This window comes from Choloepus didactylus, chromosome 3 (genome assembly GCF_015220235.1).
Source record: "Choloepus didactylus isolate mChoDid1 chromosome 3, mChoDid1.pri, whole genome shotgun sequence".
NCBI classification, from domain to species: domain Eukaryota; kingdom Metazoa; phylum Chordata; class Mammalia; order Pilosa; family Megalonychidae; genus Choloepus; species Choloepus didactylus.
In genome coordinates, this window is record NC_051309.1 from 36,627,519 (window position 1) to 36,646,616 (window position 19,098).

The following is a 19,098-nucleotide window of genomic DNA, read 5'->3' on the forward strand; positions in this document are numbered from 1 at the left end:
GATTGTTTCCATGGAGATGTGACTCAATGAACTGTGAGTGAAAGATATCATTGGATAATTTCCATGGAGGCATTACCCTGCCCATTCAGGGTGGGTGTTAATTGGATCACTGGAGTTGTATAAAGGAGTTCAGAGACAGAGGGCCTCAGAGTAGCTAAGAGTGACATTTTGGAGTGGAGTTGCAGCTAAGAGAGGATGAAATGCCCCAAGAGCAACATTTTGGAGAATGCCATTTTGAAATTCAACCTAGGAGCAAGCAGACCCAGCCACATGCCTTCCCAGCTCGCAGAGGTTTTCCAGACACCATTAGCTATCCTCTAGTGAAAGTACCCTATTGTTGATGCCTTACATTGGATGCTTTATGGCCTTCAGACTGTAACTTTGTAACCAAATAAACCCCCTTTATAAAAGCCAATCCATTTCTGGTGTTTTGCATAACAGCAGCATTAGCAAACCGTACCACATGGATGCTACCTACTGTAATCTTTATCTTTATGTCTAAATATAGAAAGAGAAAGACAAAGGTAAATACAGAGGCACAAGGAGATCACAAATGCTATCAATTCTTGAACTTTTATATCAAATTGATTAAGTTAAATGTCAGGTAAGACTGATACCCCAAAAATATGATTCATATGCACCTCATTTTCTTTTAACATGTAAGTTAACATTTGTTTGAAAATATTTTGATAAAAGACCAAGTGTTTACCTTTAATGTTGGGTCACAGATTCAAGTTTATGTTATCTTTTATTTAGAAACCTTACTCATAAAACATAATCTGCAATTTGGAGTTAGAGCCCATGAAGTAGAATGAGAACTTAAAGATACATGAAAAGCAGTTTAATAAAAAATTAATATTTTAATATTTTTCCAAATATTTATAGCATTTTACATATTTCCCAAATTTGACAGCAAATTTTAAATTTTCTTTTTCTTTTGCAGGATTAGCTTTCATTAAATATTTCCAAAACTTATCTCTCTTATAAATTACAATAATATTTGTTTTTCTTTACATGCTTGTATTTTACTTATTTACGTAAAGTTTACCTAAATGGTATATTTGCACTAATATATAACAACTAGAACCAACAAAACAGGTTTAGCACAAACACAAGTTTGTGGTAAATATATTACTAAATGGATGGTACAGAAATGATCAGGAATGATAGAGTGTAACATATAGTCATGAACATTCAGCTTGAAGGCATTGTTTCTTCAAAGGAATTGAACAATCTATGTTCTATCTTTTTAATCCACTTTCAGTATAATCTTATTTTAGTTGCAAGTGTTCTTTGTAATTTTGGTTCTCACAGTGTAAGTAATCACAAAGAGAAATAACAAAATACAAACCCAAATTTAAAGGTGTATAAACTTATACAGATATTATATTAAGATATGACAATTATTCTATAATGAACATTCCTGGAAAGCATAAGAAAAGGTATAGAAAAATGGTTACAGGTCCTCATTCTTTATAACCTGAGCGTTCAAAGTTTTACATTGTTGGTTTCATTAAAACATTACATAATTAAAATGAAAATTATACATAATTAGCAATATGATAACCAAATATCAAGATAGTGAACATATAAAATGTTATAAAATTAGGAAATACATACTTAAAAGTTTTGCAGTTAAGTGAGGAATAATCTGGAAAAGTAAAAAATGAAATCATATAAAAAGCACAGTTTGCTAGCTAGAAATGTGGACTCTGGAGTCTGATGATCTGGGTTCAATTCAGGGTTGAAAATGTATCAGCTAAGACATGTAACCTCGCAATTGTTTTCATCTTTAAAATTGTGATTATAGTAATAGTTATTTCATGTGTTTATTAGGTACCATAAATGAGATAATAAATGTAGAAGATTTTATAAAAATGATCTTAAAAATTCCCAAGATGGTGAATCAAAATACAGGAAAGAACTAAAAGATATCAGGAAACAATGTATGAGAAATATGAGAATCTTCATAAAGAGATGGAAATTTTTAAAAGGAACCAAACAGAACTACAGCAGTTGAACACCACAATAACTGAAGTGAAAAATTCCCAGGAGGGTTTCAAGAGCAGAATGGAGTTGGCAGAATAAAGAGTCAGTGAACTTGAAGAAAAGACATTTGAAATGAATCACAGTGAGAAGCAGAAAGTAAAAAGAATTATCAAAAGCAAAAATAGCCTGAGAGACCTCTGGGACACTATCAACCACACCAATATACAGAATATGGAAATCCCAGAAGGGGCAAAAAAAGAGAGAAAGAGGTGGAAGGAATATTCAAAAAAAAAAAAAAAACAGAAAACATTCCAAACTTGTCACACATAAAAATGACCGAAAACAAAGTGAATTTAGGCAAAAAGTAAAATAAATGATTCATTGGTTTGAAATGGAATTCAAAAGAGATTTTCTCAGAGAAATAATGTGTACAATAAATAACCTCTGTGTCCCCATAAAGTGGTTTAATCTCAGTAAGAGTAGGCAATAAATCTCAAGAAATTTCTGAGGAATTTCTTTTAATACCCAGTTCTATCATGGGATTGGGATCTAGATTTCCATCATGATTCATTATGGCTTCTAGGTACCTTGACCAGCCTCTGATTTCTTTGTTCTTTTATAATAACGCAAGTCTTGAAAAGAAGTTTTCACTAGTATTTGGATTTATAATTAGAAACAAATAGGCAATGTTTTCCAGAGCAGTCTTTGCTTTAATATATCAAGTTTGGAAATGGCATCTTTCAAATGAGAATGAAAAACAAAGGAAAAAACATAGTAGGGGCATGTGGTTAACTAAGAGAAAAACAGAAACAGAAGATCCAAAGCCAAAACTTTTACTTGCACAATTTGTCCATTTTCTCACCTGCTGTTTTCGTCTTTTAATTTCTTATCTCCTTCATATCCCCATCAGAGAGCATTCCATGCTTCATTGCTTGATACTATTAAAATATAAGTTAAAAAATAATTTCAAAGCTCTTCTATTGTTCTCCTTTCCTATCCAGATCCCAAAGATGTTTAGTATGTGAGGCCCAAAGCATTTTCTCTGTGTGTACAAACATGAGTGTATGCAAGCTTTTCAGGTTCAAATTGTTTGCTACATCTGGCTTCCTAATCTGTAAGCAACACAATTGATATACTATAGTTAAGTTATGAATTAATCTATATCTCTTTAAACATTTGGGAATTGATTGGGTGGGTAGTGCACTCAAGGAGTTGGAGTAGTCCCTTAGGAGTCACTCTCATTTACCTGATGCCTTCATTTCTCAGACCATTTGAGATGCTAATTATAAATTGTCTTTGATTGTGCTTATGACCCAAAAAGTGACACTGTGAAATGAAATCACTATTTGAATATATCTCTGCTCTACTGAAATTTACTCACTCAGGAGCTGAAAGTAAGGAAAAAAATAGAGCCATGCATTGGCTGTTTTCCTTTGCGTTTCTCAATATTTATACTGGTGAATATACAAAGAAAAAATGGAAATATATATATATATATATATATATATATATGCAAACACAACTATTTGACTTTCATGACAACTTAGTTAAATTTTCATAGGTAACAAATACATTGTTAAGACAAAAACATTCGATTATGTCATTTACAATGAATTTTATTTTCAGATCAAGGGGTAGTAAGCTGTGGAACAGAAGTATGTGAGTCATCTTTACCATTTCTAGCCACGCTTATGGACTTGCTCATTGAATATTGTACTCCAATTTACTCACTGAAACTCCTAAAAGTGCTAAATGAGAACTGAGTTTTCCACAGAAGTCCCAAAACATGACTGTCTGATGTGGCTTGGAGGGGTAACTTGAGTGTTGCAAAAATTTATTTGTTAAACAAAAACCTCCTGCTGTGAAAGAAGCATTTGATGTGCTTTTCTCCATGTCTCACTCATTTCCAGTTATCTTTTACCCACAGAAGCAACAGGCTAATCATTTAATATCTTTGATACCTGATGTGATAGTCTAATGCATTTCTGCTTTCAAACCTGAGAAGAAACCTTTCAAAACCAACAATAAGTAAGCAGATGTCCAATAAACCCTTTAGACTGTTGGGCTTAGGAAAAAAAGAAGCCTCATCCACACTTCCCTTCTATCATTTTAATATGGGTGAACAAAGGAACAAAAGCCCAGCAGCTGAAAGTACTGTCATCTCTCTCCAACTCAGTGAAAGCACACATTTTCCAGGTTTTCTGGCTGTGCATTAATGAGAGAATTGTCAGAGGAAAAGAAGTGAGTTCATGGTTCTCAGTTCCATATGTCAATTTTTCAGCTACCAACCCACTGTATTATGGCTTCTGGAAAATATGCTCCAGTCATTAGTGAATAGATATTTAGGGAACATTTATATTTTTGCTATATTACCTTATTGATCCTCCCCAATGATATTCATTTAGATTTTGGGCATGGAGTTACTTTTCTAATATTATCCAACAGTGTCTCCTTTCCTCAGTTGCAGACATATATTGGCAATGAGCCACCTTTAATTATTTCTCATTACTTTCGCTCTTCTTGTAGCATGTTCTTGCTGTGTGGAGCTTTGCCAATAGCTGACAAAAGCCAAATGGAAAAAAAAAGAGGACGTTACTTTGATGAGTAATCCATTTTAGCAGCACAGTAGCTCCACTCTAAGCTCTTTTGGAGTCTGCTTGTTGCCAGAGATCCTACCTGCTGCCTGCAGTGTTGAACCAGGAAACCTGCTGTTGCTTCTGTTTTTGTTGTTACTAACTCTGGTGACCACAGATGCACTTCAAGAGGAGAAAGGCAAGGCAAACATACACCTATTTATTTATGTGCACTTGTAAAGGGAAGTATCTCCATCAATTTCTGAGCTCTGCTTGCATAAAACCATTATGAAGATGAAAAATAAATGGATTTTCATTCATTCAACAAACACATATTAAATATCTTCTTTTTGCAAAGCACTAGGTTAGACACTTGGAGGTAAACCACCTGCTAAAAGGCAGTTAGAATGTAGTAGTCTCTGTTGAGAAAATGTTTGCATATCTTAAGAGTATAATGGGTAAATGATGATGAGATGACAAGGGCAATAATGATGATGACAATAATAATAATGGCTAAATGTATGGTGCAATAATGTATTTAGGAGTCCAAAGAAAAGAGAAATCACTTCCTAGATAGTGCTTGATAAAACTTTGTGAAAGAGGTACAATTTGATCTATATCTTGAAGGGTAACTAGATTTCAATAGGACAAGAATAAAAGTTTTATGTAGTTGCCTGGTAAGGATTTCAGAAATACTGAGATGGAAAACGATGAGTAGTATTGATGATGATGGAGACAAAATTGGATATGGAAGACTGCTCACAGGCTTAGGGAATGGAAGAGGCAAGTGTTTATAATTGCTTGGGTCATGATGGTAGCAGTGAGATAGCTAAGGCTGAGCCACATTTGAGAGAGAAGGATTCACTAGGGATTGGTGACTGCCTAGATGGGACAATCAGAGAAGAGTCAAATATAAGGTTTTTCCACCGATTCAAAGAGAGATAAGCCCTCTGCCTACATTGTCTACCCAAATATTCCTCTTGCTGTTGTGTTAAGGCTCAGGGAATTCTGAAGGTATTAAAGAGAATTCTGGAAAAGGGATGATGGCCCCTTCTGTTGCCTGATACAAAAAAAAAAAAAAAAAAAAAAAAATCTGTATGGTAATTCTGTGTTCCCACTTATGACCTTCTGGGATAACTTTCAGAGCCTGTGCTGGTTTGAAACTTATGGACCCCAGAAAAACCATGACCTTTTAATCCAATCTTGTTGGGTGGAAACTCTTGATTGAATGTTTCCATGCAGATGTGACTCATCCAAATCTGGGTAAGAACTTTGGATTAGATTTTTTCCAAGAAGTCTTTTTCCATGGGTCTTGATTAGTTCACTGGAATACGTAAGAGAGTTCAAGAGCAGACAAAGATGCTGACACTTGGAGAAGAAGCCCAGAGTTTGCCCCAGAGAAGCTAAGAGAGGACCTCCAGATGCTTAGAGAGAAATGCCCTGGGAAATCAAGCAAGGATGCACAGGAGATGGCAGAGAGAAGCTGAGAGAGACAGAAGCCCAGAGACATTTTAGAGAAAGCCATTTTGAAACCAGATGCCAGACACATGCTTTCCCAGTTAACAGAGGTGTTCCAGATGATGTCAGCCTTTCCTTAGTGAAGGTATTCTCTTGTTGATGCCTTAAATTGGACACTTTTATGGGCTTAGAATTATAAATTTGTTGCCTAATAAATCCCATTTATAAAACCCAATCCATTTCTGGTATTTTGCATAACAGCATCTTTGGCAAACCAGAACAGAGCCTCTTCACAAAAACTTACTAGCATCAACATTTTTTTCTTTACCACTTATTTCTTACCTTCTAGTTTGGGTTAACAGAATAAATTAAAAACAATGTCACCCAGTTTAGGTAGTCAAAAAAGAGGCAAGGGGAAAAGAAGCTCAGATTAAGTATCTCCTAAATCTTTTATCTTTATTCCTACACCTCTATTTTGAAGGACAAAGGCTAATAATTTGAATACATTGTGGTCTGGTTGATTAAAAGGGTCATAAATAATAAGAATTCAAGCTGGAGGGAATGAGGGGAAGACAATGACTAACTGAACATAGTGAGTCTACCTTCTTTATTTGATTAGCTTATATAGAAAGAAAGGTTTTGGTTTGGCCATTCTTCCTACATTTTCTCCATCCCAATTTTGACTTTCAACCGGCTTCCACTAGTAACAGGAATCATAAAAGTGATCCACTACAGTATTACAGAAAAACTCAAAACTTAGCCAGTTAAATTATGTGTAGCACATTAGGTGTCCTTGTAGAGTTAGGAAACTATCAGCCTCAGGGTCCAATCTCACAGTCTTTCATGTGAAGTCAGAACAGAAGAACTGTTCATAATATGATATTGGTAGGGATTTTCTTATTACTGATGAAATAAAGCAGAACTAGGACTCAAATCATTTCATGTACAGTCCTTTCTTTTCTCTTTCAGATTATATATGGGATGAAAATGTGTCCTTGGCTGTTTTTTAATGGTTTGGTGGTCTAATATTCTCTGTCATTTATCTCCAAAAAGCAGAAAAACTTATCACAATGAATCTTTTTAACTGAAATCATGTCCAGATTACACATATACTGTGAGTTAATCAAAGCAAAAATATCAGTCAGTTGAATTTATCGGGAGGAAATGGAAAAAAATATCAAACATTAAAAAGCAGTGAAATAAAACTATTGTGAAATCATATGAAGTTTATTTTGTTACAGCATTTTCTGATAGTTTTATAAATGTAATAATATTTCTTACGAGTTGCAAAGATATTTCAAATCATACTATATAGATACATGCTCACTCTAAGTATCTTCACATCACTTGTATTCATTCATTTTTAGACAAATACCTTCAGTATTAACAACATGCCAGGCAGCTTGCTAGATGCTGGGCAACAAGACAGATGAGGTGTGGATGGGTCCTGCCCTCAAGGGGAGGAAGCCTGGTCTTGAAAACAAATTGTTGCTGTTGGGTATACTAAGCACTCTCTAATCAAGGTATTTGCAAGTTATAGTGGTGGTCAGAGTAGATTTTCAAAGAAGTTGCTTTGGTTATATCTTGAATAACAATTAGGGCATTGCTGACTAATCAAGGAAAATTGGAGAATTCCAGGTAGATGAAAGAACCTGTTCAATGTAGAGGGAGGGTAGGGTGGAAAGAGCATGTGATACTGGAGTAGTTAGCTGTTTCTCATTTTACTGCTTAATATTGCATCAACATTAGAAATAGTCTTGAGTTAGATATTTATAAAACACTAAACTAGAGAGAAAGAGAGAGAGAGAGAGAGAGAGAGAGAGAGAAAAACTAAAACAAAACCCTAAAAAGGGCTACCATTGATCCTTTTTGATAAGAAATGCATGGCATCAACCTTCTACTTATACTTGGGAAAAATAGATCCTGAAATGATTTTACTGTGAATCTTTGCTTGTTTTTATCATTTTAGATAAAAATTATCAAATCAAAGAACACTTAAAAATCTGAATTCAAAATACTGGACAATTAATGAAGTTTCCCTGTTCTTACATTTTCAAATTAGAGGAGAAAGGCTATTGCATTATTCTCATTAGGGCAGTACATATATTTGGGTTAGGAATGCCATTAAGGTTTACATGGACAGATCTATTATTTGTGGTCTATCCCATAACATGTATATTTTAAATTGGGAAAGATTGGAGAATTGCTAGTGTTCTTTGCATAAATCACTAGTGTTCATCTATAAATCCCACTGTGTCTGGTATGTATGTAGACATTTGAGTGCATTTCTTTCTTGCCAGTTAGGCAGGCTTGTCAATTGTTCTGAGTGTACTAACATATAAAGTGGATTGCAGATCACTTTTAGGGTGATCACTCACAACATCAGAAATATTTCAGTCAAGGAAAAATAGTATAATATATCTAAACATAATTTTAGTGAAAAAAGGTCCCTATTGACAGATAGTAAGAGGAAAATTAACTTATTCAAGTATAATTTCTAGAGAATATTTCTCTGAGGAAAATTTTGGCATTTAATTTAACAAAATTGGCCATGCATCCTTTGCTAGTGCGTTTACACACTTTTTCTCCTTGTTTGACTGCAAACTCATTGAAACTATGACTGTTTCTATTTCTGTATTATAATTTATATTTCCCAGCATAATACTCTGCACCTATTGGGCTATGTTTAATTGATACAGAAGCAAATCTGCACTAAGCAAAAATATAACCTAGCTTTTTGCATCATTTATATAGAGAATTGCATAAGCATTAATCTTTGGATTCTCATATAGACACATAAATGGTAGTAAGACTTAGTAGCCTGGAGTCTGGAGCCCACAGACTAAGCTGGCTAAATTTAGATTTGGCTAAATCACACAAGAGTGTTTGGGTTCTCTTCATAGCTGTTAACTTTTTTGAATGTAGGGACAAAATTGAAAGTAGTGGGAGAAATATCAGCCTCAGAAAATGAGAAGGAGGCTTTGGGTTCAAGCAAAAGAGGAACATTGAAAATAGATCCAGATTAAGATAAACAGATATAGTACTAGACCACTGTGGGTAGAGAAATTGACCATTTTATTGGAATGAATGTAGTTATTAATACTATAACAGATCATATAATAATCCCAATTTTTTTGAAAACCAAATAAAAAAGCATAGAAGGTGCAATGAAATATGATTTTGAAAAACATAGGCTTTGCAGTTAAAAAAGAAAGAAAAAAAAAAAAAAAAACCTACTTCCCAATCCTGCCTCAGTCTGTGTGTGAACTTCTGTAAGTTATTTCACATATCTAAACTTCTTTCAAATATAGAGATAATCAGTTTATTATTATATTTATTATGAGGATTAAATGAGATAAGGTATGAAGGCACTTAATAGAGTTTCTGCAAAAATACACTCAATATGTGGTAGCTATTATTTTCTTTTTATAATTTTTACTAGTACTATTAAATCTCAGCTTGCAGTAAAGGTTAAATAGACATTTTTATTGAAATATGATCTTCTGAGATTAGAAGGAATTTACATTTTAAAACAAGCTGACATAACCTGTAGATTTTCCTTTTCTCCTCTAAATATGATTATGTATGTGAAGAAAACATCTAGAACATGGAGCCTAGCATTCAGAAATAGCTCATATTTGTTGTAATTCTTTTCAAGATCTCAATATTTCAAGCATATTCAAGATACCACTTAAGTTATTTATAATAAATAAATCTCTTAAGATTAAGTGTTGAGAAATTGGATAAACTGACTAGAAAGTGCTCTTCTTTTGGCACCTTCCCCTTAGAAATCCATTTTCTTTATATCATAGCCTTTATTCCTAACACCACATCCTTGCTATGGGCTTTCTGTCAGCATAGTCTACTTTCAATAAATCCCAATTTTTCTGAAACATTCTTTTCTTCTGCATGTCAACGTACTGGTTTTTTGTTTGTTTGTTTGTTTTTTAATTTGTGATCATGTATGGAAAAAGCTAATTCTTCTTCCAATAAGGTTCAATCATACCTGTATTATGTTCTTAATGCCAGTTAGATCTTTCATATTTAATTCCTTAATCCATGGGGATAATATCAAATAAGGGTTCAGTCATGCTAGTTCTACTGAAAGAAATTTAAAGTAAAAAATAGTTAAGTTGAAGGATATTAAAACTTTATTGGATATGTGGTTTCCAAATATTTTCCCTATTATTTAGGTTGTCCTTTTACTTTAATGATAAAGTTTTTTGAGGCATAAGTTAAACTACAGACTATAATTAATAGTACAATTATCAAAATGTGCTGTCATGAATTGTAACAAATGTACCACATCAGTGAAGGTGTTAATAAAACATGCGGGAATCCTGTATTTCATGCATGATTATTCTGTAAACCCACGACTTCCGTAATTTAAAAAAAAAAGAAATTAAGTGGTTGTAAGAAAGGTGAAGAGGCAAAAAGAGCACACAATGGTATTACAAAGGCAGTAACTGAAGGAAACAGGGCTGAAGGAACAAAAGGAATAGGGTGGAATTATTAAAGCTTGGAGAGGGGTCCTGCAAAGCAAGGATTCAGATATCTCTGAGAGTGGTGGGTTGTAGCTGGTCAGTGTGTGTTCCAACTCAAGTGCTATAATCTTAGGTGCTCAAATGAGGGGCTGGAGGAGCTGGGCCCCAGATACCTGAACAGGAGAGGGTGGTCAAATGTTAGCTCAGAAAAGGGAGTGAGATAAGGCTGATTTTCGATGTGCGAAGAAAACTGTAAAATGAAACTATCTGCTATTGCTATAATGAAATGTCTGGTTGAGGAAAGCACTACTGGGGTGATGTAGGAAAATGAGGTAAACAGAAATGATCAAGTCCTTTCTTCATCTTCTAGGCTTCCGGTTGCTTACCACTGCCCCTGCTTTGTGGGATGTAACAGCTATCAAAGAAGAAATGTAGTTTGCAGATTTCCAGTCCCCATATCATTTGCAGAATATAGAAGGTGAGTTTGAAAATACGAGATTCTGAAATACTTAAGGGCAGGTGGATTTTTGTTGTTTTTTAAAGTACTACATATATATATATACACATATATATATACATATATATATATATATGCTGTTTTGCAAATATATATATATATATGCTGTTTTGCAAATATATATATATATATATATGCTGTTTTGCAAATATATATATATATATATATATATATATATATATATATATCTGCAAAACTGAATTTTTGAACTTTCTTACATTCTTTAAAAGAAAGGACAATAATAGAATGGAAAACACCTTGAGCTAATGAATTCAGTTTTCTTAATAACTAAAGCAGGATTTATTTTTAAGGTTGATTGAATGTCTGTTCAGATGCTGCTCAAGAGGGATGGAAATAAATATTCAACAAGGAAAACACTAATTCTGGTTGAAAAAAAGTTATAGTGATAGAAACTATTAATTTCACCAGTTAACAGAATTCACTTTTAACAAGATTAATACACAACAATATTTTCTTGAACTCTTGTACCTTTCTATGGATTTTATTTTTTAGTTATTAGTTTTAGCTACCAAAAAAACTTAGAATATTTAAATTTGAAAAATGAAAATGCATGAGGAAACAGCGTTTTAGGAAAGAACTATTATGTAGCATTACCAAAAATATATTAAAGAATGTCATATTTTCAAAATATGCAAGAAATTTACATATAATTCCATATTTATCTTATAGTGTTATAATTATATATTTATTTTGCATAATGAAAAGCTCTTGGAGTGGAGAGTAAGTACACTGAAATTCATATATGCAGTTCATAACTCACAATAAAGTAAAAATGAATTGAAAACTTGAGACTATTTTTGTAATAGTAACGGAATACTAAACCAGTTAGAATAACCTAAAAGATATTCTATTAAAGTTTAATCTTACTTAAAAAACTATGAGTATATTGAGTTTCAGGCACTTATCCTAAAATAATTTAGAATTTATATCTCTCCATCTGCCATATATTAAAATTGTTTTACTGTGTATTACTGTATCTTGTTGCATTTGATACTAATCCTTTTTTTCCTTTCAAATGAACACCAGTTTAGCATTTTAAATATGAAAACTTTTTTTCAAGGGTAAATATTTCTCCTTACTCATTGTAATCTTTCAGATAACAGAGAAAAGGAATGGACTTACTAAAGTTCTGGGGCAGTTATCTAAATAAAATTAAATGTTTATTTTAAAACACTGTGATAAATGGTTTAAATAGAAGTGATATAGAATGACTACACAGTCATCTAAAGTCAGCTAGACCCCACACAAGCACCCAAGTGGCACAAGATTAATAATCTGTACACCAGTATAATTTATTCATGGTTATAGCACTTCTAAAATCTGAAATTCAGAGACAATAATGAATCTCTAAAGAAGTGATAAATGCAAAAAGTGAATAAGTCAGCTGGAGTTGAATTTTTGACATATGCACCATGTGTCTGTGACATCTTGGCACTTCATGCATTACTCAAATACCATATTCCCTTTAGAGAGTGAAGCCTTATTTTCTCCTTATAATTATTTATGTACATTAAATAAATAATGTCCTCTTCTACCTTTTAGGCTGATGTTCCTCTTTGAAATGGAGGGGGTCTATGGAATAGGCTTATATGGAGAAGCAGAGTTGTTCCATTCACATAAGAAGCTCCTGACCAAGCTTTAACCCTTCAAATTCCCATGCAGATCGTATACATAATTGCCAGCTACTGCTACATAACTGGGCATAGCTGTGAAGTACACACAATGACAGATGCTCCAGACCAGTATTTTACATAAACAATCCCCAGGATCTGGAAACATTAAGCCTAACTAAGAGGGTGTGCCCTTTTATCTTTCTTGCCATCAGTAGAAACTGGTCCTTAGCACAGGTACAGTGATGTCCCACTTCTGACAAGAGTAGAATCACAAGTGTTCTCTCTGCTACAATGCTTTCTTTCAGTGGTTCTTTCTTGAGAAACCTCCTTACAGTTAATGCTACTTATCCTTAGGATTGTCCAGTTGATTTTTAAATTTAATTTTATCTTTCAGAGTATAAAAGCAAACTTAGAGGAAAGGATGGAAATAGGGAACAAGAAATGGAATTAATCTTCATGGGAGGATCTGCCCAAAAGCACCATAATATTCTTCAGACCATATGGCAATTGCCTATTTATTACTCTGTATGTTAAATAAGGCCCACACATAATGTCTGAATCAAGACGTGCTAAAGCCTTAAGTCTTTGAACACTGAATCTGTTTCTTGGTCACTACTGTATTCCTGTATGCCTCATATTGGGCATAGTGTATGGTATATAGAAGCTATAATATCAATGGTTTTGCAAAACTATCAGAAAGAGAGCAGTTAGAATTGAGAAGTTTATGAAGAATAAATTTGAAAGAGGAAAATAAAACTCAATTCTTATACAATGGCAGCAAAGCCCAATTGGTGTTGGTTCTTGATTCTGTGTGAAGGCAAAAGATTACAATTGAGTCAGAGTTAGAGAAAGGAAGCATTCAGTAATTACTATGGTGGAGAAATCAGTCCTGTGTGTCTGAAGATGTAGAAATTTGAAATGCTCAAATCATGTATATATGGCTTTTAATATTCAAAACAACTATTAAGTGTTAATACTACTATTACTCCCATTTGACAAATTAAGAAACTCAGTCAGAAAGAGTAACTTCTCCAGGATTATACAACTAGTAAGAAGCAGAGCAAATTCTTGACCTTAGGTGGTATGGTTCTACATCTGAGCTCTTAATCACCATACCCTCTGTCTTAAAATAATTTAAAGACAATCATCTTGCTCAATATATTTGGAAACTGGAAAAACACAATGTGATATAACAAGTCATTACTTCTGTTTGAATTGACAATAATATCTATAACTGCACTGTTCTAGTTTGCTAATGCTGCAGAATGCAAAACACCAGAGATGGACAGGCTTTTATAAAACGGGGGTTTATTTAGCTACACAGTTACAGTCTTAAGGCCACAAAGCGTCCAAGGTAACACCTCAGCAATTGGGTACCTTCACCGGAGGATGGCCAGTGGCATCCAGAAAACCTCTGCTAGCTGGGAAGGCAGCCGGCATCTGCTCCAAAGCTCTGGCCTCAAAACGGCTTTCTCCCAGGACGTTCCTCTCGAGCAAGCTCGCTCCTCTTCAACACATCACTCCCAGCTGCACTCCGTGAGTTCCCTCTCGCTGAGTCAGCTCATTTATATGGCTCCGCTGATCAAGGTCCACCCTGAATGGGCGGGGCCACGCCTCCATGGGAACAGCTCATCAGAATCATTGCCCACAGCTGGGTGGGGCACATTCCAAGCAAATCCAACCATCACCAAAACGCCTGCCCCACACAAGACCACAAAGATAATGGCATTTGGGGGACACAATACACTCAAACCGACACATGCACTGTCCTATATGTTAATCACTACCCACATGTGGCTACAGAACACCTGAAATGTGACTTGTCAGAATTGAGATGTGCTATGATTGTAAAATACAAACTGGATTTTGAAGACAGAATGGAAAAAGAACAAGCAATATCTCATTAATGTTATTTTTATATTGAACAAATGATGAAATGGTAATATTTTGGACATATTGGGTTAAATGAAATATATTCTTAAACCTGATTTATGTTTCTTTTTATATTTTTAATATTGCTACTAGAAAATGTAAATTTACATTTTTGGTTTACATTATATTTTATTGAACAGAGCTGATCTATATGTTATAGAGGCAATTCTTTATTAGTTCCTGTGAAATCTATATTAAAGGCACTTAAGTTTACCACGATGAATAGTATAATAGTAAATAGCAAAGAATAGCATAGTTCTGTGAGAAGGGAATTTTATTAAAATTCCAAAACAAATCTTGAGCACATTTGTTAAATTACCTGTTATTCTTTCAATGTCAGGCTGGCTTAATGTATATTCAATAAATCGACTGGCAAAGATGAGCAATTTGGGGGATACTTTGAATAAAGAATGCGTCAAATGCCATACTCTAAATGGCAGTTTAAGAAATTCATTTGTGCTTTTCAAGAAGGAGAGAATCTATGTGTATTAGTTTTTTATTGCTGATGTAAACAGTTTCTACAAACATGGTGGCTTTAAACAATTCAGATTTATTGTTTTACAGTTCTGTAGGTCAGAAGATTGAAATGAACATCTGCTAAAATCAAGAGAAAACAAAAGAATGCATTTCTTTCTTCAGGTTCTAGGGAAGAAACAGCTTCCTTGCCCCTCCAGCTTCTAGAGGATTTGGCCTGTTTCTCTCTTTCTCCATCTTCAAAGCCACAAATGTTGGACCAAGTCCTTCTTAGGCTGCCATCTCTATGGTTTTGTCTTCTGATTCTCTCATCTACTGTTAAGGACCATGAGAATCCAGTATAATTTTCCTATATTAAGGTCAGCTGATTATTAACCTTAATTGCACTTTCAACTTTAATTTTTCTTGGCCATATAAATTAACATATTCACAAGTTCTGGTGATAGGGCCTAGGCATCTTCAGGGATCATTTTTCTACCTCCCACTCATGATATTACTTTTCTAAATCCATATCAAGAGAAATCCATATCCAAGTAAGGCAAAATGTATTTATTTTCTATCATTCCAAAATCATTCTGTTCAAAGTAAGATTATTGAAAGAAACATATGACATTGTTTTAGAAGAGTAAGTATGTAGGGGTATAGTGACATGAGAGAATGAATAATTGTGTCTGTTTATAAGGACCAAAACTGGATGTACCAAGAAAGACATATTGGGGGCCTTGATGTGTAAAAATAAATTGGCTCCTGAAGTTATGACTCTTATGCTTCTTACTGTATATGTGAGGCACCTTTCTAAATTATTTTTATTTTTCCTTTAGCAAGTGATTTTCAAAAATATATTTTCCTTCTGAATTGTGAACATGAAGGTCTCTTCCATTCTCCTGCATGGTTTCTTCAAAATGATTAATTCACTATTTTTTTTTTAAGACCAATTACTTATTTTTAAAAATAAGAGAAACAGACCCTGGCAAAGCAGTAGTGAAACTGAAGGGTGTGGTCCTTGCTGTCATTGGTCCTCTTTAATTCAATCTGTGTCACATAGAGGTTACTTTACTGATTTTGCATTCCCAACAAATTTTAAAAGTGACTTGCCCTTGTTCTGCTCCCAATTTACTCTTCAGTGACACAACCTTATTGTTAGAAAAGAATAGAAGCAAAGTTGGAAAATAGAAACTAATAAAATACAGATTACATGTGATGTTTTTAGAAAGCTGTTCTAGTTTGCTAATGCTGCCAGAATGCAAAACACCAGAAATGGATTAGCTTTTATAAAAGGGGGTTTATTTGGTTACACAATTACAGTCTTAAGGCCATAAAGTATCCAAGGTAACACATCAGCAATCGGGTACCTTCACTGGAGGATGGCCAATGGTGTCCGGAAAACCTCTGTTAGCTGGGAAGGCATGTGGCTAGCATCTGCTCCAAAGTTCTAGTTTCAAGATGGCTTTCTCCCAGGACATTCCTCTCTGGGCTGCAGTTCCTAAAAAATGTCACTCTTAGTTGCTCTTGGAGTGTTTTTCCTCTCTTAGCTTCTCTGGAGCAAAAGTCTGCTTTTAATGGCCATCCTCAAACTGTCTCTCATCTGCAGCTCCTGTGCATTCTTCAAAGTGTCCCTCTTGGCTGTGTCAAGCTCACTCCTTCTGTCTGAGCTTACATACTGCTCCAATAATCAAGATCCACCCTGAATAGGTGGGGACACACCTTCATGAAAATTATCTCATCAGAATTATCACCTACAATTGGGTGGAACACATCTCCATGGAAACACTCAAAGGATTCCAATCTAATCAGCACTAAAACGTCTGCCGCACAAGATGGCATCAAAGTACATGGCTTTTTCTGGGGGACATAATACCTTCAAACCAGCACAAAAGCTAAACATTTTCATTCATTTTGGGGCTTATGATTCTTGTGATATTCATAATAACTATGTCTGCTAAATAACAATGATTGTATAATAAAATATTATGTAACTGTTCCATAAAGACATAATAAGTAAATGAGAGAACCAATATTTGAGCTTTACCTAAGACTATGCATTCTTGGCAAGTACATTGTAGTGCAAGTAATATAGTTCCCTGAGACCAAATGGGAAAAAATAGGTTTAAGATTGCCCAGTTAAAAGGAGGCAATATTGCTCAAACAGTCACCAGAATACATGATTCTTACGTTGAGTATAGCACACCTGCTAAATTAAACTTGTAAAGAAGCAGTGGGTAGCAAGGACTGGGAGAAGAAGAAAGATGACCAGAATCTTGGGAGAATAAGGTGTTGAATATGAAAACCAAAGCATGGAGTACAATGTACTTAAAGTTTAATAACCTGCTGGTGATGAACTTTTCTATTGACTACTGAAGGTAATGCTATCATTCAGAAAGAATTTTCACTGAACTGAGTGGTAAAGAATCAATGTATTCCAAGGAGTTCAGAATAAAGTTTGGTTTGTTCAGAAGCATGAACAGGAACATAGGAGGAGGGCAGTGGGGATGAGTGCTGTCACTTGAGCTTCCATTGTCAAAACAAAGATTGTCAAGATGGAGGTTCTCCCAGAATCAGTAGTGGAGTAGATTCTGTGTGGTTCACTTCCATGAAATCTTCACATTTGATGACTTTGTTCTACTGATTTTTCCTCTCACCTATCTTGCCCGGGATACTTTTATTATTTTTATGCCTTGATAAGTGCCCCATGTGTCTGATCTACACATTATCCGTTTATTGCTCTTTTAATGAGTTTGTAGTACTATTTCTCTTAGGGCCGTTTTGTGCTGAAGTACTACAGATCCCCTCTTTCTCAGACTCCTGCTTTTCAAATCAAACTCCCACAGCAACTATGCTGTACTGACATACATTCCCTTTAAATACTTCCTGATAAATAAGAGACTGATGCACCAGTATTGCATCTAAACATCCAGAATAAAATGGTTAGTTATGGTCAGGTGTTGGACACTTTTAGGTGAAAAGTGAGCTAGATGGGAAATTTTTAAAATTACTCTATCCAAAATATGAATTAAAAACATGACAGTAAGTGAAATATATATAATATCCTCACCTATTTGCAGGGTTCCTGTGACAAAAGTATATGGTGCTACATTGGATGAAAATAGCATAAATGAAGATAGAGAAGTTCCCATGTTCCAAACTGTTAGAATGCCCCTCTGGACTCCTTATCTAATTGAGGAAAGAGCTGTTGGCCATACTGAAGATGCATCTTCTATTTAGGAATCCTTGGTTATAAAAAATATTCCAGGTGTCTGTCTTATGCTGTCTTTTCTTTATCTACACATTTTTCCTAGGACCTCATTCCATCTCTTTGTTACAAATACCATCTATATGATGATGACTCAAAAATTGTATCTTCATCTATGGTGTCTCCCTAGATATCAAGATTTACATATTCAACTGTCAATCAAAAGCTAACAAGCATCTTAAAGTTAGTATAGCAAAGAGAACAACTGATAATAGATATAAATCTACTCTCCATATCTTGTTTATTTCAATAAATGGGCAACCATTCCCAACCAATGGGTATATTTCAGGAATTTATGTTGTAGCTTTTATTCCTTCTCTTCCATTAATCCTCAAGTCCAATTATTAGCAACTCTACCATCAAACAATATCACAAGTTCAGTCACATCTCCTCACCCATAGTATGACTACTCTAACCAAAGACACTATCTTCCTGGGTTGCTTCAACGGCCTTCTAAATAGTTTTCCTACTTCCTTTTTTGCTTCTTGCTACTTATTTAATAAATAGTTGCCAAAATGAGTTTACAGAATATAAATAAATATGTCAATCCCTTGCTTAAAATCATGTTAAAGCTTCTCGTAGCATTTGTTGTAAAATACAAACTCCTTAGGCGTGCTTACTAAGCTTTAGCTGAGCTAGCTTCTGTCTGTTTCTCTATGTCATCCATTATACACATTACATTCTGCACACTGCTTTGTTTTCCTAAAAGAAGCTTGGGCCTTTAAATTAGCTCTCACCTTGGCTTGAGGAATCCTTCCACCTTGCACCGGTTAGTGAGCTATGGTCT